Source organism: Lactuca saligna, chromosome 1, assembly GCF_052625555.1.
Source record: "Lactuca saligna cultivar CGN05327 chromosome 1, ASM5262555v1, whole genome shotgun sequence".
Taxonomy (NCBI): Eukaryota; Viridiplantae; Streptophyta; class Magnoliopsida; order Asterales; family Asteraceae; genus Lactuca; species Lactuca saligna.
In genome coordinates, this window is record NC_136417.1 from 49,986,572 (window position 1) to 50,009,323 (window position 22,752).

Here is a 22,752-nt window from a genome sequence, read left to right on the forward strand (position 1 = left end):
TTCTATCATATAGTATAAGTGTACACAATGTTATATTATGTAACATTTTTTTGCAGCCTTAATATCATTTGTTTGGTTTGACAACCAAACAAACAATAAAACGAACAAGTGGGTGAGTGTTAGAATTACAATGAGATTAGGGTTCGTCGGTCATTGGCCTATTGGCCTCATAGTTATTCTGTTGAATTGTAATATTAAGTTAAATATAAACTAAATATAAATATTATATTAAATGAATTGATTAGTTGAAAATTTCAATCATTCTCAATCTATTTATTTAATTATGTAAACATAATGCCCCATTTTAATTAAATGTTAAAAACATTAATGGTGAATGGGTTAACACATTTCCGGCACAAAAACAATTGTTTACCAAGCCTGCCAAAGCCTTGCCAAAAGGAATGGTAGAATAGACAATGAATGATAGAAAGGAAGAACAACCGAATAGAAAAGTAACGGTTTCTTATTCATGCACTTTAAAATGAGATTTGACTCAACACAAGATCTAATATTATATTAAGTATAATATTATATTGAAAAGATCAATACATTATAATGCAAAGCCCTTCCCTTCTTATAAATAGTAGCTCCCCTTATCACTCCAGATAAATGTTATTTACTCACTTGAACCTTCTGTGGAGATATCTTTGTTGTCTCTACACACTTGGCTCCATCCCAATAAATGTCTTAATCAACCAAATTCTAAAAACAAAACAAAGTGATATTTTGGAGAAGCCCATTTTAGTTTTTAATGGGCATGGCTCTCTTGTAATTTGTGAAGCCCGATAAATGTTCAACAAGACTTCTTATACAATTTGTTATTGGATTTGGGACTTTGGGTGTCCAAATAAATGCACGTATGATAAACAAATCCGATTTAATGTTAAATTATTATGTTGGGTTTGGCATAATATTATAATCTCGAAGTTAAACTAGTTATTCTGGAAAGATTTTAGAACTATTGATTTGTAATTCATTATATCTAATGGAGAAAATATTTTTTTTTTCTAATTTCATTAATAATAGAATGATAAATACAGATATGTCAATGTTTTTAGAGGACACCGATTATTTTTTCAAACAAGTTTCTATTAAAATGTAACAAAGAGCTAGAAAAAAAAAGTAAAACTTCAGCCAATTAACCCAATTTACATTAAAAGGGATTTTTAATTTATTTTTAATGGTTTTCTTCAGCTATTTATATCTTGATATCTTTGTTTTGGTATTTTAGGTTTCTTAAGAAGGAATTTTAATTTTTTAGTGGTTTTCATCTTTGAAGAGGTAGAGTTAAGAGTGTTGATTTGTTTATAATTAAAATATGGCTTTGTGTGTATGGTTGTAGCTGTTGGAGTTCACTATCATATGTATAATGTCCTTTGTTATTATTCGGATATGACATTACGAGTAGAGGAAGACTGTTGCACCTTAATCACATTTGAGTTGTCTTCACATAAAAGCTAATATTAAGTTATTATTCCTATGTCTGAGTTTGAACATATTTTTGTCAATGGAAATTTAATTATCATATGATTCTACTGGATGTCATTTATGACTATTGTTAAATTGATATAATTTTTTAGTAAATGATTAAAATAATAATTTGGATAAATATGATATTTAAATGTGTATGAAAGGTATAACTGATAAAAATTAGGATTTAAATAATTATAAAATATTAAAAATAAAACTTTAGTGAATATGATATTTTGAAAGTTTATAACGGGTAAATATAATAGTAAATATGATATTTTGATTTCATGATCATTAATCTATCATATGATGGTGTTATTCATCACCATATATCACTTAAGGAACCCCAATTATGTGTGGATGAGACATCTTCTATAATGTGGTATGCTTTTGTAGTTTGTATTAATAAGTAAGTGCATTATTCATTAGGATAACTTTTATAAATTGTATTTTTATAACAAATTTTTATTGTAAGCTCCAACCGGAGAGTTCTTTATTCCATAACAAAATGCAAAACTTTCATCCGTCCATCATTGTAACACTAGTCAAAATTAGGTCAAAGATAATTTCCATAAATATAAAAAAACACATATTGTAATCAATTTACTTTAATCTTTAATGACTTTTTCATTCAACACTATAAGTCTATACGATTCCATATATATATATATATATATATATATATATATATATATATATATATATATATATATATATATATATATATATATATATATATATATATATATATAACATCAAAATCTGATTTCGCATAAAGAAATTATGATAAATTCTAACACTATAGTCTCTATAAACAAGAGGAATTTTAAATAGACTTATAATTAGCTATTGGAATCTAAAATAAAGTTGTAGTACTTGGAAATACCTACGTGTGGATATAAAGAACGTCAAAAACGGAGCTCATATGCAAAAGTTATGATCTTCTGAAAATAGTTGACTTCGCATAAAGAAATTATGATAAATTCTAACACTATAGTCTCTATAACAAGAGGAATTTTAAATAGACTTATAATTAGCTATTGGAATCTAAAATAAAGTTGTAGTACTCGGAAATACCTACGTGTGGATATAAAGAACGTCAAAAACGGAGCTCATATGCAAAAGTTATGATCTTCTGAAAATAGTTTTTTTTATACTTGTTCCATATATGTCTGCTTGGACTCGAATGAATGTTATGAAGAAGCCTCAATTAAGTTATGTTATGGAAAAAGAGCATTCTTGTGTTTTTGCCCTCCTGCTGAGAAAGCATTCTGGCTCATTTCTTAAAATACTTTAATTAGTACACGCAAGAAATACGCCAATTCAGCAGCTTTTTGTTCCATTTCCCGTGGAGTAAAATTCTCATCAGTACAAGTCAATGGAATGGCTCCCTGGCATCTGATATCCATATAAAGGACACGACGAGCATAAATACCTTCTTTCACTTCTATTTTGACATGTAGTTGTCTGAGAGTGTGACACGTGGCAGAAACCCTACCCGCCTTGGTTCACGACATGAACATTAAGTCCACGACGTTAAAGTAGCAAAGACACTAATCGAGGCTAGAAAACACGTGGTAAGGCTACCATATGACTCATGGAAGTTCACGACGTGAACATAGGTATGTCACGACGTGAATGGGCCTAGAACGGCCTATAAATAGCAAGTGGGACCCTTTCCCTTATTACCCAAAACTGTCTTTCACTGTCTTGTTTGCTGAAGGCATTCTTTGTCCCGAGCCCGACGATCACGAACCGCTGATCGTTTCTAGTTAAATTCTATAAAATCACGTTACTAAGGTGAGTTTCACGACCCCACGTTTTACTGTTTTCGGGGGGAGGGTGGAATGCATGATAAATATTGTATACAAGTTAATATTAAGTTTATATGATAGTATATTTGTATCAACATAAATAGTTATATTAACCGATATATAGTTGTCTTGTATCATATATACCTACAATATATATGACATATTGAAAACATACAACTATCTTAAACTTGTTAGCTTGTTGTTATCATAAATGTTACTAATATAGTGTTGGAGTTATACTCGGGAATTCTATATATTAAACTGTGTTATAGCCCCAGAGTTGTGATAGGTTTTGAGCACTACAACATTCATATGGTGTGCATACAACCTTAATGCTTTGGAAAAGTTATCTAGTGTAATCCGCAGATTCTCATGTATATCTCCATGCTCAGCCTTCCCAAGCGTTGTATTGTCAAACTAAACAGAACTATCTAAGTCAAGATTTGTCAAGTCTCTAGATTTGTTAAGTTCATCTATGCTTCGTCAAGTCTAATTAAACCGTTTGTGCCTACCAGCGCATTAAACACACATCCTAGACAATTCAACTTTGGTACCTTACATAGATTCAAATTGTCTATTATCACATATTGATATCATTTCCCATCACATCACCTACAGACCATCTACTTTTAGATTTTCTAATTTTTCTAAAAAAATAAAACAAAAATAACATTATTTTTGGATTTTTGAGATTTTCTAATTTTTTGTTTGGTTTTTGCTTATTTCTCCCCCTAAATTTCTGCATAGGAGAGAATGGAAACTAAATGCGCAAATTTAAACTACCTAGAACAAAAATTAGTCATCAAAATGAATCATTTTAAGAAAACCAACCCGCAAATCAAATCGAGCTTTGTTAAACAGTTTTGTGAACAATCTGCCACATTATTAGCAGTGGGAACCTGTTCTAACCGAATGAGTGAATGCTTATAAAAATCTTTGATAAAATGAAATTTGATGTTGGTGTGCTTGATTTTGGAATGCTGGACATGATTTTTAGTAATCTGGATTGCAGCTTCGTTATCACAAAAGATGGGAGTTTATAGAAAATTCAAACCGTAGTTCATTAATTAATGTTGAATCCACATGACTTGAGAACAACAAGTAGAAGCAGCAACATATTCCGCCTCTGCCATTGAGGTGGACACCGTTTGTTGTTTCTTACACTGCTAGGACACCATCCGATCACTAAGAAATTGACAGCCCCCAGAAGTTGATTTCCTGTCAAGTTCACACCCTCCATAATTGTTGTCGGCAAAAGCATATAAATCAAAATCAGAATTTTTTGGATACCAAAGACCCAATTTTGGGCTACCTATGAGATACCGAAAAATTCTTTTGACTTCAGTTAAATGGAAGAGTTTAGGATTAGCTTGATATCTAGTGCATTAACAGACTGCGAACATGATGTCTGGCCTGCTCGCAGTCAGATACATCAGGGATCCGATCATCGATCTGTATTCAGTATGATCTAAGGATTCGCCTTCAGGATCTGGACTCAACAGGGGTCGTGCGGCCATCGGCGTTAAGGCAGGTTTGGCTTCCTTAAACCCGTACTTCTCAAGCATATAAGCTACATATTTTCCTTGGTGGAGCAGTATTCCGGTTGAACTTTGACGTACTTGCAAACCCAGAAAAATCGTCATCTTCCCCAATGAACTCATCTCGACACGCTTCTTCATAACGGTCTTGAACTCCTTGCAAAGTTGTTGGCTTTTTGACCCAAAGATGATGTTGTCAACATATATCTGAACGAGAATTATGTCTCCATCAACATGCTTTATAAATAGTGTTTGATCGATCGTGCCTCTATATAACCATGCTCGAGTAAATGATCTATTAGGGTAGCGTACCAAGCTCGAGGAGCCTAATGCCACCCATATAGAGCCTTGTCTAATTTGGACACGTGATTTGGAAACTTTGAGTTGACAAAACTGGGAGGCTGATCAACGTAAATCTCTTTTTTCAGAGCTCCATAAAGAAAGGTAGTCTTAACGTCCATCTAATAGACAGTAAACCCAATGTAGGAAGCATACACCAAGAAGATTCGGATAGATTCAAGGCACGCTACAGGAGCATACACCTCAGTGTAGTCTAGTCCTTCAATTTGCCAAAACCCACGAACAACTAAACATGCTTTGTTACGCACAATGATCCCTAAATCATCTTGTTTGTTTCTATAGACCCACCGCGTGTCAAGAGACTTCTAGCCCTTTGGCAACTCGACCAACTACCGGACCCCTAGTTTATCGAACTGATGTAACTCCTCATGCATTGCATCAACCTATCTAGGAACATTCAATGCCATTTGGACGTTTTTGGATCGATCTGAGAGATAAAGAAAGAGTAGAGACATGTGTTGACGTCTCCACTCTGACTCCCTGTTTTGACACCGACTCCCAGTGGCCCAATGAAATTCTCGATCGGATGATCGCATTGAGGTCTCGTGGGAATCTCATGGTTGATATCATCGAGCAAGACAGGAAGGTTGTTGATGTTTATTAATTCTTCATTTGCTGAAGGATCCACCTCATACAATCTGGGATCATCAAAGCGGCTTGCCATGTACTCGTTCGCTATTGTCTCAGGAAAGAGGAGCTCCATGAAAGTTTGAGTTGCAGCGAAAGTATCTATGGTCATGAACTCTCTTTCGGTAGGAGTGAGCGGAGAGGCATCAACATCTGGATTTAGTTGTTGACTAAGAGATTCGGAGGAAGTACTTGGAACAGTTGTATCTACCATAGAAGTCGTAGAGGGAACCATAGGTGGTCTATAGACAACATCCTCCTCTTCATCTTCAAGAATAGCCTTCGAACCTGAGGAAGTACCTGACCCAGCATCCGAAAACACATCAAATGATTTAAATAGAGTAGCGTAATCAAATAACCAGTCAGGACCGAATCAGGCGTCAGTCTCGTTCTCCTCCAGCCAGCGCACGTCGTAAGATTCCATAATTTGTTTTGTTCTTTTGTTCTAGACTCTCTATGTTGTGCATGCGGCGTATCCCACGAAGTAGCAGTCATCGGCCTTCAAGCTGAACTTCGGGTTGGAATCTAAGTGAAGGATGGTGTAATGACATCCAAAAATATGGAAGTGAGCAATCGATGGCTTGTGACCGTATGGAATTTAATATGGGGTCTTTATCTGGGCTTTGTTGATCTGGACCCAGTTCTGAACATAGCAGGCCGTGTTGATTGCTTCGGCCCAAAAGAAGATCGGAAATTTGGAGTCACGAAGCATCATCCTTGCAGTGTCTTTTAACGTTCGGTTCCACCGTTCAACAACACCATTTTGTTGCGGTGTGTGAGCAGCAATATATTGACGCATAATCGCCTTTTTAGCACAAAAATGATCTAGAACGACATTCTTGAATTCCGTCCCATTATCAATTCTAAGCGCCTTCACCTTCTCGTTGGTTTGGATCTCAATCATCACCACAAACTTCTTGATTAGGTCAGCGATCCTAGACTTGTTGAACAAGAAGAAAACCCACGTGAAGCGCAAGAAATCGTTTATCACAACCAAACAGTATGAACTTTTGTTGATGCTGGGGTCGTTGACCGGACCAAATTAGTCAATGTGCAACAATTGGAGAACTTTGTCGATCGAGTTGATTTGTTTTCGCAGGTGTGGCTTCCGGTGATGTTTTCCTTGTGTGCATGCCACACATTTTTCAAATGTAATGAAGTCTTTGACTGGGAGTCCATGTACGATCTCGTTCTTTGCAAGTCAATTAAGGTTCTTTGTGTTAGCATGTCCGAGTCGACGATGCCATAGCATAGCATTGTTCATGGAGACTTTATAGAAGAGGTAGGTGACTTGTTCCAGGAGATTATGATTCATATCCTTGATGTAAGCATTCCCGTCTCTTTTTGACTTTACTAGGATCCATTCTTCAGGTATGGTGATGCCCGAATTCAAAATCAGACATTCTTTATCGGTAAAGTGAGTGGAGTATCCCTTGTCACAGATTTGAGAGACGCTCAACAAACTATGCTTCAACTTGGGCACATAGTCGATGTTCTCAAAGCTTAGCACTCCATTGGTAACAGTTCCTTTTTGCGTGATGTTTCCTCCATCCCCACTCGCAAAGAAAACAAATCCCCTGTTAAAATTTTGAATTCCATGCAACTGGGAAATGTCTCTTGTCATGTGCCGAGAACAACCGTTGTCGACATACCACAGTTTGGCGACATTCCTCCGCAGCTGTCCCTAAACGATGAGTGGGATCAACTAGATTTTGGGACCCAGGTCATTACAACCCTGGGTTTACCCTTGATATTGATTTTTCTTTTTCACTTTTTGATTTTGAATTACTATTAGATGCACTGTCATAAGATGAAGATGATTGGCCAATTGAAGATTTGGGCACCCACTGGTAATTAGACTTTGAAATATTTACAAGTGATTTTGAAATATTTTTCTTTTGTTTTGAGCGTTTGGATTTTCAGCTAGGATTATTCAAGGATCCAGACACTGTCTTTGACGAAATCGATCTTGGCTTAGCCGCATTCGATCTTGTCAAAACACCTGTGCCTTTTTTTTTTTTTTATAAATAACATGTTTATTCTTTTTAAGATCAACCATTTTCTTGTCCTTATGAACGTTCCAATCATCATCTCGAAGACGAGATCTCGAGGACTTTCTCATTAAAGACCTTCCTCGAGACTCATTATCTCTTCTTGGTGTAGAAAAATGTAAAAATACCCTATTAGGACAATTGCGAGCAATATGGCCGGCAGTTCCACAATTAGAACATATTTACTTTTTATGATGAAAACTGGTACTGCCTTTTCTGTTTTTGTGCTCTTACTGACTCTTCTAACTTTCCCACACATGCAAGTGCATGAGTCAGGCTGTGTGACAGGTGTAGATGGAGTGGATGTGCTAGTGTCAGATTTAGTAGTTTTAACAAGGGCAACATCACATTTATCAGTAACATTAGAATTAGACACCAAATCATCACAAATCAAAATATCAGTTTTAACGACAGACATAGAATCAACATTGTTCAAAATAGAAACACCAACTTTTGACACAAATTTATTTTCAGACTTAATCTTTCCATCCTCTTGATTTCCTTGACTTACTGACAAATCTGCAAAGGAAGTAGAAACGTTAGTATCTATTTCCCTAGTACTACATTATATCGCATGTGCAACTGGTTTACCATATGCCATAAATGGTTCTCGGTCAATCTCCTCCTGAGTCAAAGGTTTAGCAATATAGTTGTGATTGAATGAGGGAGGGGCACTCTCATATCATATACCTACTTGTTTTTTTATCATTCTACTTCATTTGATTTTTAATTATTGTTGCAACCTTTTCACTTGACACATCGAATTTCTTGAAGTTAAAATCAACATTTTGAAAACGGATCTTCAATGTGTCAAGTTCTTAAGTTACAGCAACAAGTACTTCAATGTGGTGAAAAATGCTATTTTTTCGCGATACAAAGAAGGGTTCTCGTCCACCGAAGAAGGGTTCTCGGCTAACCGAAGAATCTTTCACAGCCCCTGAACAGAAGAAGCTTTCACGCTCCGAAGTTCATTTACGACAAAGAAGGGCTCACGGTCAGCCTCGTTTGTGGTCGGTCCTCGTACACGTCATCCTCGTAGTAACAAATATTCAAATGGATTTTGGGGGTTGCAAGGATCGAACCCAGGTCCTTTGCCTCCTCAACCAACGCCCTTTCTAACTCATCTAGCTTGCGATATGATATACTCCTTCCAGATTTAATTCAAAAGGCTTCGCTATTTCGATCCAATTTTCGAAACTTTAACACTTTTTTCCCGAAAATCAAATTTTCAAATTTCATTTTCAACCATAAATTTTGACTTTTAAATTTTGGACTTTCTAAATTGACTTTTGACTAAAAAATTGACTTTGACTTCCAAGTTTGACCTTTGACGTTAAACTTTAACTTTCAAATTTTACTTTTAGCTTTTCGGTTTGACTTCTAAGTTTGGCTTTTGAAGTTTGACTTTTTAAAGCTTGGATTTGTAGGTTTTTGAGGTTTTAAGTCAAAGTAAAATTTAAAAAAACAATGAGTTCCTCAAACATCCCAGTCAATGAAGTTTCATGTTCTAAATCTTGTGAAGCTACAATTAAATTTCTTCGTGAACAAATCGATTTTTTAAAAAGGGAGAACGAGAACCTTAAATATGAGAGGTACAATCTTAGGAAAGACCAAAAACCCTTAAAAAGACAACTAGAGGCCAAAACAAAGGACTTCCGAAAACTTCAAGAAGAATATAGCAACAAATGTGCGAATTATAAATATGTTAAGGAACAAATTGCTAACCTAACTACCAAACTTGATGAATTAAAATCTAAATATAAAGATGTTGAATTCAACTTTAAGAAATTTGATGTGTCAATTTAGGTAGTTGCATCCATGATAGAGAAACAATTAACATTCAAAGATAATCAAAGTAAGGGTCTAGGTTATAATAGTGTTCCACCTCCCTTTAATGACAACTATAACCCACCCCTTGAGACCAATGAGGAAGAAATACCTACTCAGTGTGGCCAAATCCTGAACCAACTTCAATTAATACTAAATAATTTGGGCCAACTAAGAATGTTGAGGTAAATATTTATGATGATTCTACTTCTTGTGCAAGTAAAGTAGTGGAAGATGAGAACAAGGAGAACACTGTTGAACAAACCAATGACTCCTTGAACTCTGAACCTGTTGCTTCTAACTTAGTTACTTCTAAACCTGCTGTTGGTAAATACAGGCCACCAAAACAAGTGAAACAGCCGGCTTGCTACAAGTGTACATGTGGGAACAATAAAAAACAAAGCTAGGTTACGCCACTAGGAGCAGGAAGAAACAATTCCTACGTGAAGAAAAAGACATTGTTTCGCTGTGGAACACCTGGACACATTGCCAGAAATTGTCCTAATCGTGCATATGTTCCCTTTTACGCACAAGGATGTCGGAACGCGCCAAGAGGGAGATACCCCAAAAGAAGCCCTTCAAGGTCACAATCGCGCAATGGTGATTGGAACGCGTAAAAGGCCAATAATCAAAATCCCAAAGTCAAGAAGGGAATCTCGGTCGTAAGGTCCAACTCAAAAGATGCTACAGTGAAACAATGACCTGTTAGGTCAAAGTCATCTCGGCAATCGACTTCAAGTTCAAAATCAAGCGTCGAGGCACCCATCCAATCGAATAAGAAATGGGTTAAACCCAACTACAGATGGGTTCCAAAGGTTCACTCTCTCAAATCTTCTAATGATTCTAATATTTCTACATCTTCTGTTTGCGATAAGCAGGATATGTCATGGGAGAGAGTACCTTGCAAGGATGAAAAAGGTCGACCCAGTTTCAAAAAGGTCTGGGTTCCAAAGACCAACTAATCTCGCACTGTGCTGGAGCGGCTATGGAGGAATATCATCAGACTTTAGTTTGTTGATAGTAGTTGTTCTAAGCACATGGTAGGGGGCATCTATCAACTGTACAACAGTCAGAACTTCGTTTGAGAGTATGTGTCCTTTGCGGGAAAGAAAGAAAAAGAAAGGATCACAAATGGGGTTTGTGCTTAACGATGTGAAGAATTTTCAGATCGGTTCCGAGATTAAAACACAGCTAAGGCTGAATTTGTTGCTACTTGCGTCTTTAATTGCAGACTTTCGGTTTGAATTCTTTCGATGCTCCTAAGTTAATTCTTCTTAAAATGATTCGTTTCAAAGAAAAAATTCTTTTAATTTTGCAAATTTATTTTATTTCTTCCCAGTGCTCATTTTAAGGGGGGGAAATCAAAATACAAAAAAAATTAGAAAAATCAAAAATTAAAAATATTTTACATTTTGTATTTTACTTTTGTTTTGATTAAATTTGTTCATATTTTCTTATATGCACAAATTTAGGAGGAGAATTAAAAAAAAAACAAAAACAAAACAAAAAAAATTAGAAAATTTCAAAAATACAAAAATATGTTTCTTTTTGTTTTTATTTCTTTTTCAGAAAAATCAAAAAATCCAAAAATATTGTTTTTGAGCATATTTTAGTTTTATTTTTTATGTTTATCTCAAAATTTCATTTGTCTTGAAAAGCGAATTTAGGAGAAGATGAGACTCAAGGAGACTGTATCGAAATATTCTAAGCAAGGAGAAGAAATTTGAAAGTGGAAAGGAATTGACGGTATTACATTTCACACTACTTTCAAAAGGAATTAACGAATCCTTCATATGCGAGTGATTGACTCTACCATATTGAGACATATACCAGTCTTAATTGGAGTCTTTGCATCAAATGTTAATGATAAAAGGTCATTTTAACGTTGACCAATGTGAAACAGCCAACCATTTTTCACCTATATCTAAAATTTTCTCCATCAAATCATTTCCACGTACCGGTACCCCTTGAGGTTCGAGTATAAAACAACTTGGCTGACGGTTGCCAAAAAGTATGTGTTTATGATCTTAGATGTCGTTGTCAGCATGAATCTAAGTGAAACCCAAAATCCAAATCCTTTTAATTCTGAATTGACGGTGAACATTTTATATCTTCTAGATTTCACTCATGAATTGACGGATAATGGCTCATACCCGGTGTGACATTATACAAAATACGAGTCAGGAAGTTTGTGACAACCTGAAAAGCTTTTGCTTTGAAAGCTCAGTCAGCTAACTCAACTCAGTGTCAGACTCACTCTTGCTATCATTTAGCACAATTTAGAGTCTGTTTGAGTGTTCTGAGTCTAGTACACTTAAGGAATAAGTGTTGTGATTTATCTGCTAAATCCACAATACAAGATTCAAGACCTAAACTCCAACATGTGGAGTTTACGGCCGTAAACATGGAGTTTACGGCCGTAAACTCAACCCTGGCCAAAAACTCCTCCTATAAGACACAAACCCTTCATTTTCCTTTCATTTCTCACTTCCACCTCAAGAACACTTGATTTTTCTCTCAAGTATCATCCCGATTTTCATCCTAGATCTTCAAAAGTTGTAAGTGTTCTTCCTTGATTTGTTGATACATCTGTTAATCTAGTATCATCTTATGATTTCATCCATGAAAATCATCAATTTTGTCTAGATCTTCAAATCTTCAAGATTCACCAAGAACACAAACTAGTGTTCTTGGCCAAAATCAACCATTTCAAGCCTCTATATCGTAAGTACTCTACCCTTAACTTATTATCTAGTTACAACATTTGATTAGAGCCTTGAAATTATCAAGAATACAAGAACAAAAGGATTTTACAGCCTAGCCATCTCCCATGCCCGTAAACCCCTATAAGGGTGCAATTTTGGCCCTAATCCCTTTCCAGATGCAAAGCTTGTGACCTAGAACCACTCATTGATGAGTATAGGACCTTAAACCACACTTATTTCATAATATCTATGAGTTTACGGCTGTAAGCTCCTTGCTTGGCCATAAACCCATCAAAAGCCTTCCATTATGATGGTCTTTATCATCCTTGTGTAGAGCAATGGTCCCTTAAGTTTCCCTAGCCATCAAACACCCTCTTATGCACCTTGTAGCATGAGTTTATGGTTGTAAACTCCCTTGGATGTAAACTCATGGCTGTAAACTCCAAGGGTGGTCGTGAGCTCTCCCTTGATCAATCACATGTGATTCAACACTTCGTTCCAAGTGTTTCCTAGTCCCGTGAGGTGTTTCCTTGCCTTTGGTTACCTCTAAACCCTATATTTATGCCAATATATGCCATTTAGGGCTTGCTAAGTCTTAGGACTTCATTCATGGAGCTTCTCATCCTTACACGCATATTCGTTTAATTCACCCACATCAGGTGAGTTCATACCTTGTAAGCAATCTTTTAAACTGTTTTAAGTGCTTTTAAGGGGGGAATACAAGCTGAACACAATGAATAATTGTGTAATTATTTGTTAAAACATCTTTCAAGTGTTTCTTACGTCTTTAATAATCGATCAAAACATTTCAAAAACTCTTTTAAAGTTATGTTACTTTTTGGTTTAGCAAAACTCCATTTTTAAAGTACTAGCATAACTTAGTAGTAAATGAGTCTTTTCAATAATAGTTCAAGTAAAACATTAGTAAACTATAAGGGGCATAGTTTAGAGGTTCAGTTCATACTAGATACAATACACGATAACATAAGAGAACACACAATAAAGAGAAACAAGGAGGAAGATACAATACACGATAACATAAGAGAACACACAATAAAGAGAAACAGGGAGGAAGATACAATACATGATAATAGAAAGAAAATACTAGGATATTATAACAGAACAAACATAATAAGGTGCTATAGCATGGGACAACTACAGGATCTAATTATACCAATGAATCACTAACACATTGTTCTAAACCAAAGGTGATAGTTAGATTGGGTATACATGATCACATAACCTTAGTGTGAAGTTACACGGCCTAGCAACTCGGTTGCTGTAGTCGCGTTTGGTTCCCAGAATCTTTTGACAGGGAGAGCGTATAGTATGGGATCAAGGCTTCACATTATGACCTTAATAAAACAAATATATTTTAAGGTAATTAGTACGTTAAGTATGTCAATTTATAAGGCAACTGAGTACTTATATTTTCCCATTACTTTCATAAACTGACAGTTCCACTTGAAAGATAATGCAAACTATTTTCGAGTCAAGATAGTTATAAACTAGGAAAAAAACTTACATCTATTCAAACGACAAACAAAATAGTCAAGTCTAGTACATTCATTAGAAGGGGGACCATAATGCTAACCTTATGATTCCTTAATATATACATCACGTGATGTATATATATATATATATATATATATATATATATCAATAGGACCCAACAGGTAATAGGATGTGTGCTCTCTGCTTCATTTCCTGTTCTTTGTTGGTGTTGGGCTTGGAACAGATTCACCCAACCTATTATCTATTCGATTCTCTCTCTCTCTCTATCTCTCTCTCCCTCTCTCTCTCTCTCTCTCTCTATATATATATATATATATATATATATATATATATGTTCAGTATAGATTAAGTCATCATAAGGGTAACAGGTATGGTTCAGGTCATAGGGGACTAATTTAATGCACAGTTTTCTAATACAAAACATACTTTTCAAATCAGAACTTTGGATATACAAAACTAGAAACTTACCAGTAAAGGGTTTAATCCATTTTATTAGACCTTCATTTTTAAAGGACCTTAGGTAGTTAACTCCATAATACCTTAGTTTATACATTGAAGGTTATATATAATTAATATCCAATAGGTAGTTGGATGTTTGCCTTCCGCCTCATTCCTTTTTCCCTGTTTGGTTGTGGGCTTAGGGAAGATTCACACAATTAACTATTTGTTTGATATTAGATTATATATAGCTAGTATAAACTAAGTGATTATAGAAGGAACCACCATGGTTACTATTTTATTATAATAAATAAGGGTTTTCTTAAAGAATCTTTTCATAAATTATAAAGGAACTATTACAGTTAACTCCATGAGTACCAAGGAAATACACCAGGGTTATATACAAGTATCTAACAACCAATGGGATGTGTGTTATTTGCCTCATTTCCTGTTCCTTGTTTGTGTCACACCCCAAAACCGAGAACAGCAGAAACGTTCTGGGGCGGAGGACGTCATGTACAGTATCACAACAATGAATAGTAGTAAACAAGCAACAACACCATCCATTGCATTAATAATATAATTTTAATACAAGTGTTCTGACATGTTTAATAGACACTAAAGTATGAATCAAAAATGAAAGATGAGTCTTGAATGAGCTTCATCTTCTGTAAACCTTGCATCAGTACCTGTCTATTGTTGACCTGAGGATACAAGTTATTTTGAAAGAGAGTATCTACTTGAAAGCTGGTGAGATCATAAGTATTTTAGTGTCTGTATTTGTAAAAATGTATTTGTAAGAATGCATTGGTAAGACTGTATTTGTAAGTATGAGGATGTAAAAGTTTTGAATATCCTACAAAACCTTATATTTCCTACTAACAGTAGCCTTCTACCAAGGCATCTAGTATCTGTGTGTGACTCTTGTAAGAGTGTGTATTTTCCTAAATCCGACTATCATTAACCAAAAATATAGTTTTCACATTACTGTGCATCGTGTGAATGTTCACGAAGTGAATGTAATGGGAAAAATATTATAGTATTGTAGTATTGTAATAAGTAACTACTAATGTACTAACTACCTTAAATCAATTGTAATTTAAAGTACCATGTAATAGGCTTGTACCCTGCTACCAACTCAATAGTAAAACGACGATGTAAGACGTCGTAAGAAATGACATTTGGCACCCGTAGACTACCAAGTCCCACTGTAGCGAGTAGCAAGGGTAGGATAGTCAATCCACTATAGATCTATATGCAAACTCATACGCTCCCCAATTAAGGAGATTCTAGATACAAAAACGGTCATGGTAGGTAGTGCCATGTCCCATTTAATGGCTCCCATAACTGAATGTAATGTATATGTAATGTATGCTAGCTGTATTGTATGTTCTCCCTCTGTCTAGCCTATATGTTCTCTCTCTATAGTATTGTAATGTATTGTGTGTACTAGTTGTATTGTGTGCTCTCTCTCTAGCATGTATTGAAATGTACTGTGTGTACTAGCTGTATTATGTTCTCTTTATCTAGTAAGTATTGACTCATGCATGAACTTACTCTTTGTATGATTCATTGTTCTAGTATTTGTATTAGTAAAACCCTAAACTACGCCTATTGTAGTTTACTAGTAATATGACTTGTACGTATGAACATGGAATTATACCCTTGCTACCCAAGGGTATTGAATTGATTGGAAGAACCTTTGTGACTATATATGTACGCATGCTATATAACTAATATTTAAATGACCTTCGGACGGATGACCGATGCCCTAAAGCCACATCCCAACGAGAAAAAGGAGATAAAGCGAGATAGCCTTCCTAAGTCCTTTAAACATTACTTATATAACTATACATATCTAGGCATGCAATTGACAATATAAAAGTATAAAAGAAGTTTTGTAAAACCTTTTAAGAGTTTAAGAGCTAAGAAAGGATGACTTGATGTCAATTTGTAAAACAGTTTGAAAGAAGTTTATTTGATAAGGGCAGTTATAAGTATAAGGAAACCTTTGTTTTGAAACATGATTGTTACGGAGTTTTGAAAAGAAACATTCAATATGTAAGACAGTTTAATAAAGAGTTTTAAACATATAAAAACGTTTAAGAAAGTCATTTGAAGAAATCTGCTTGGTAAAACAGTTAACGTATACTAAATCCATTTGCATGCTAGTTATTAATCACATGTGATTGATATAATAATTAGCATGATTCAACTAGTATCCCCCCCATAAAGAATTTAAAAACATTTAAAAATGTTAATTAAGGGGTATGAACTCACCTGTAGTGAGCGGATCAGATGGAAGTGTCGGGCAAGTGCTTGGTGTCAAGTGAAGACTTAGATACACACAATGAACCTAGTTAACATATAATCAAACATATATGTATCTAATTAGTTAATTAAGAACTAATTAATCAAGTTAAGACACCCTAGGTCATATAAACACTTTGATTCAAGTGCTACAGGTACGCAAGGGTTGCACCTAAGGGTTGTATGACATGACATTGGAGTTTATGGCCCATGAACCACCCATTTATGGAGTTTACGGCCCATGACCATTTACCCATGAGTTTAGGGCCATAAACTCATGGTACTAAGTCTCAAATTGTGTTTTGAGGTCTTACAAGTCATGATTGGGCATCAAATGATCAAGTCCAAGCCTTAGGATAGCATTAAGAGCACAATAACACTACCTAGTAGAGTTCACGGCCTAAGGACCCTTTCCTTAGGTGATTATGGCCGTAAACTCCTATGGGGAGTTGTTTTGATTATTGTTTAAAGTCTTAAACACTTCTAGGAAGGTTTAAGGTTGGCATCCACGGCATAGGAAGGAGCTAAGGTCCAATTTACCACCTTGAAACGGGTTTACGGCCCAAGATCATCCTTGGCCGTAAACTCCTTTGTTCTATGGTTTCCTGATGATTTTCAAGTGTTATAAGGGTCATACTAAGCATACAAGAAGCTATAGCAAGTGCACTTACAAGATCGGAACTCGATTGGGTGTTTAAGGTCCAAGAACATTAGTGTGTGTTCTTGGTGTTTTTGGTGTTTTGAAGATCTAATGAAAATCAACAATTAAATGGATGAAATGATGTGCAATGACTAGGAGATAGGTTATAACAACAAATCAAGTCAAGTAATACTTACATTCTCGGAAAATCGGGTGAAGAAGGGTATGCTATTTGAGAGAGAATGGATTTGGTTCTTGAGTTTGGAAATGGGGAAATGAAAGAATGGAGAGTAAACTCATGCCTAAGTCATGAGTTTTCGGCCCTAAGAGAGTTCACGACCCAAAACTCTCAGTTTGGCTATGAACACCAACTCAAGTTGTTGCTCGTTCCATTACATTCCGATTAACTAGAAATCACTTCCTTTTGTCTGTCCGATTCATGAATAATTAATTAAATACTCAAACGGACTTTAAACTGGCTAAAAATTAGCAGAAAAGCATATAACTTTTAATTGAAGTGTTTGACTGTGCTGGATGGAAAATTTCGGGTTGTCACGATTTGGTTGTGGGCTTAGGGAAAATACACACAATCGATTGTTTTTTTACTCTAGGTTTTATATAACTTGTACCCATTTAGTACTCACAGAAAGGATTGTAAAGTCATTTTTACTTATCTTTCATTAAAGCAGGAAATATAGGATATTCTGGAGGAACACAAAAACTTTTCTCAATAGAACTTACTACTTACTAAATTTTACAACAACTTTCTACAATTTACTTACATCACTAAAATCTTATGAACTCACTAGATTAATTGCTGATAAACTCTTTCAAATAACTTGTATTCTCAGGAAACTAGTGGATAGGTACTCGCGCTGGAAATTTAGAAGATGGAGCAGTATAGGTCCAAGTCTTGTTTTGTTATTTGCTTATGTATTCTTTGTTTTGTGAACACACACATTGTAAACACTTTCATTCTAATGAAATGCTTGTTCATTACTTTTCTTACGATGATGCATGTCTTGTGATACAAAACATGACGTCCTCCACACCCGAACGTTTCCACCGTTACGGTTTTAGGGTGTGACATATTGGTATTAGAGCATTGTTTATAGTGAACTAAGTATATCAACCGATAAAAGATATACAACTATAAATACAATGGGGCTTAAGTGCTCTGGATAATAATATATTTTAAGAATATAACAATAAGTTATAAAAATATACCTACTTGCTTATACATGTACTTACTAGAGTAAGTATCACAAAAGAACAGAACATAAGTATTTAAAGGTTGAATACTGAGGTCAAACATGGGCAGTTATGTAATCATATCTGGGATTAATATAGCACGATCAACTATATTCATTTGAGATGAGACCGACATGTGCTTGGGAGTGATGTAGTGTTGCAACGGTGTTAAAACTTACCTAACTCTATACAAAGGATCTCTAGATCAGAACATGAAAGTTAGAATACTATAGGAGTATTCTATGATACTATAACACGATAACAAGTTTGAAACATACTAAGTACATTACATTAAAATACTATAGGAGTATTTTAGGCACTATATAAATAACTTATGTGATAATTTAAAAGACCCTTATGGATAGGACTATAATCTTGCAATGTATACTTCCAAGGTTCTATATAATTGAGATTTTATAGACTTAGGATTTGTGATCTACGCTTCACTACCTGTTCCTTGTTTGGTTGTGGTTTTGGAGTAGGATCACTTATTCGAAGGCCTATTTAATCTTAAATTATATACAACTTGTATGAATTGTACGGTTATAGAAGGAATCTGTAAGGATCACCCCATAAAGTTACCTTTAATCTCATAGATTCTTTACACACTTCCATTCTCCCACGACAAACCCAGATAGATGTAACCACTTCCTCATAGTAGTCGGAAAAAAAGTCAAGGAAGAACAAGAGTATGTTCAAAAGAAGTTCTCAAGGAGGCATCAGCCGAAGTAACCAGAACGTCATATGCGTCACACTAATAACTAATAATCTTGGTAAACTTAATGAGTTAGTAGAGACACTGCTCACCCTATGTGTTAGGATTATTTGCTTCATATGCAACTGGTAACAGTTATTCAGGTAAAAAATATTCATTCGAGGATAGACTTTCTCATTCATAAAATTTATTTGGTATAAAACCTTTTATGAATCGTTTCTGAAACCCTGTGGAAGTCAGGACCCGATACATTCAGAACTAGGATAACCTTGTCTTTCAGCTTTCGACTTATCTCCACTGCTATAGACTTATCTCATCTCATCTTTGTATTCTTAGAAAAAGATGCCTCACGGTAGACCGGTAAAACGCGCAGTCAACAGCATGACAGGGAATCCACCACCACAGTTCGACCTAGCTACTTTCCAGGCAGCGGTAACAGCAGCAATGATAGCCGCCCTCACCCAAATGCGTGCAAGTGGTGTTAGTGGATCTTGTAGCAGTGCTTACCTAACCAACCACGGAGATACCCACACACACATAAGGGAATTTTCGTATAAAGACTTCATGAATTGCAAACCCATCTCCTTTAATGGAAATGGTGGAGTCATCGCTCTGATGCGATGGTTCGAGAAACCAGATTCGGTCTTCGCAATCTGTTCGTGCCCAGAAGGGAGCAAAGTAAAGTTTGCTGCTTGCACCTTCTCCAAAAGAGCTCGAACATGGTGGAATAGCCATGTTAAGTCACTGGCCCTATCATTGGCTAACTTAATAGGTTGGGAAAACCTAAAAAATTTGATGCTAGAAGAATACTTCCTGAGGGGCGAAGTTCAAAAGATGGAATAAGAACTATGGGAGCTCACGATGGTCAGCTCAGACATAGTGGCCTATAATGACAAGTTTTGCGACCTGGCAGCACTATGCCCGGAGATGGTTACTCTAGAGAGTAAGAAGATAGAAAGGTACATCAGGGGTCTAACCACCCATACCCAAGGAGATGTACTGTCTTCTAACCCAGCCACATTCGATAGTGCCAAACGCTTGGCCCAACGACTCATCGACCATGGAGTCCGCCATGGTGTGGAAGTCCCAGTTCCCGAGCCATCAAAGGGAAAGGACTATAATAGGAATTTGGGGAATAAGAGGAAGAAGAAGCAAACAACACAGTAACCCCCGCAAGAGCAACAAACGAGTACTATGTATGCCGCTACAACGCCTGTTGCCCAAGCACCTACCAGTCGATATGATGGAACCCTTCCAGAGTGTGGAAAGTGCAACTGTCACCACACCTGAGTATGTCGGGAAATGCATTGTCTAAACTGCCACAAAAGGGACATACAATCCGTTTCTACACGGCACCGACTCAAACGATCTCCCAAGTCCCCGGAGTTGAAGAAAATCAAGTCTGATATGGCTATGGTGAGACTGGACACTACCAGAGGGACTAGCGAATAGTGAAGAACTCGGGCGCAGATGGACGCATCCTGATGATCACCGCAGGCGAATCAACCCCGAAGTCGCCAGCGAGCAGCGGTACGTTTTTGAAATAGTAATTACTTTAAAAATTAATTAATGTTATATTAATATAAGATTAAAACTTGGGGAAAACCACTTAAAAAGTAATTATAATAACTCCCATATTGAAATAGATCATAGTATTCAAGAGAACTAAAAGATCCGTTCAGAGAAGCTATGATGGCTTAGGATATTCATCAGGGTTGTGCATTGCTAAGATGTTTCAGACTGAGAGTGAGTGAGTCCGCCTTAATTCTTGTACAATGTTTGGTTGTGGATTTGAGGCAGAGTTACTCAGTCGATTGTATTACTCATCTTAATTAATCATAACTTGCATATAACATGCGATCATAGTGGTACTAAGTAGGATCATATTATAAAGTATCGACACTAGTTATCAAATCACTTTCATTGTATGTAATCGCACATAGCAGTACGATACGTAGGAGTGTTAACATCAAAGGGAAAACAGAAAGCACTAGAACATTCACAAAGAGTACATTGTCGAAAACACTAGGAGTACATTATCGAGCGCACTAGCGGTACATCATCGTATAACAAGCATTTCTTTCAAATCCGCCAAAACTTTGTTCAGTAAAGAGTCTGTTACAATCATTTGTCATGAATTGGTGTGGTCCTTACCATACTAAGTTCTTTTGTTTCTAACGTCTCGACTGTCAAGTTCTCGAAACCTTCATCATTCGTATCGACAGTCCAACCTAAACCTCAGTTTTATCTTTCGTATTCTAAACCCCGATGTACTCGTGCGAAGGGTACTTTGTCCTTTGAAGCCTTATCGTAAGATGTCGGCAGACCGTCACGATATACCACTCGTCCAGCAGACGAAGTTCGAGCATAGAGGCTATGGACGAATACAGCCCACCTATGACTATTCAGTGTATACACAAGGGTGGTATATGAGTATGATTACGCAAAGCCAGTATGTGTGTTTCTAGCCTATCTCCTGTTCCTTGTTTGGTTGTGGACGTAGGGCAGAGTCGCACATCCGACTGTCTCACTAATCCTAATTACGCAAAGCCAGTATGTGTGTTTCCAGCCTATCTCCTGTTCCTTGTTTGGTTGTGGACCTAGGGCAGAGTCACACATCCGACCGTCTCACTAATCCTAATTATATAAGACTAGTATACACGAGGTAATGATAGATGGACCAAGTACGAATCCTACCATGAACACTAGGGTAAAGATTTTCAGGTCTACGAGTGGGTATTCTGCAAATCAGAGTAGCACAACCCCAGTATTACTGTAAGAAAGCTAATTTCGGGACGAAATTCCATCTAACGAGGGGTTGATGTGACAATCTGAAATTTTTTTACTTTGAAAGCTCAGTTAGTTAATTCAACTCAGTGTTAGACTCACTCCTGCTATCATTTCGCACAATTTAGAGTTTGTTTGAGTGTTTAGAGCCTAGTACACTTAAGGAATAAGTGTTGGGATTTATCTGCTAAATCCACAGTACAAGATTCAAGCCCTAAACTCCAACATGTGGAGTTTACGGCCATAAACATGGAGTTTATGGCCGTAAACTCAACCCTGGCAGAAAACGCCGCCTATAAGACTCAAACCCTTCATTTTTCTTTCATTTCTCACTTCCACATCAAGAACACTTGAGTTTTCTCTCAAGTATCATCCCGATTTTCATCCTAGATCTTCAAAAGTTGTAAGTGTTCTTCCTTGATTTGTTGATACATTTCTTAATCTAGTATCATCTTATGATTTCATCCATGAAAATCATCCATTTTGTCTAGATCTTCAAATCTTTAAGTTTCACCAAGAACACACACTAGTGTTCTTGGCCAAAATCAACCATTTCAAGCCTCTATATTGTAAGTACTCTACCCTTAACTTATTATCTAGTTACAACATCTGATTAGAGCCTTGAAATCATCAAGAATACAAGAACAAAAGGAGTTTATATCCAACCCATCTCCCATGGCCGTAAACCCCTATAAAGGTGCAAT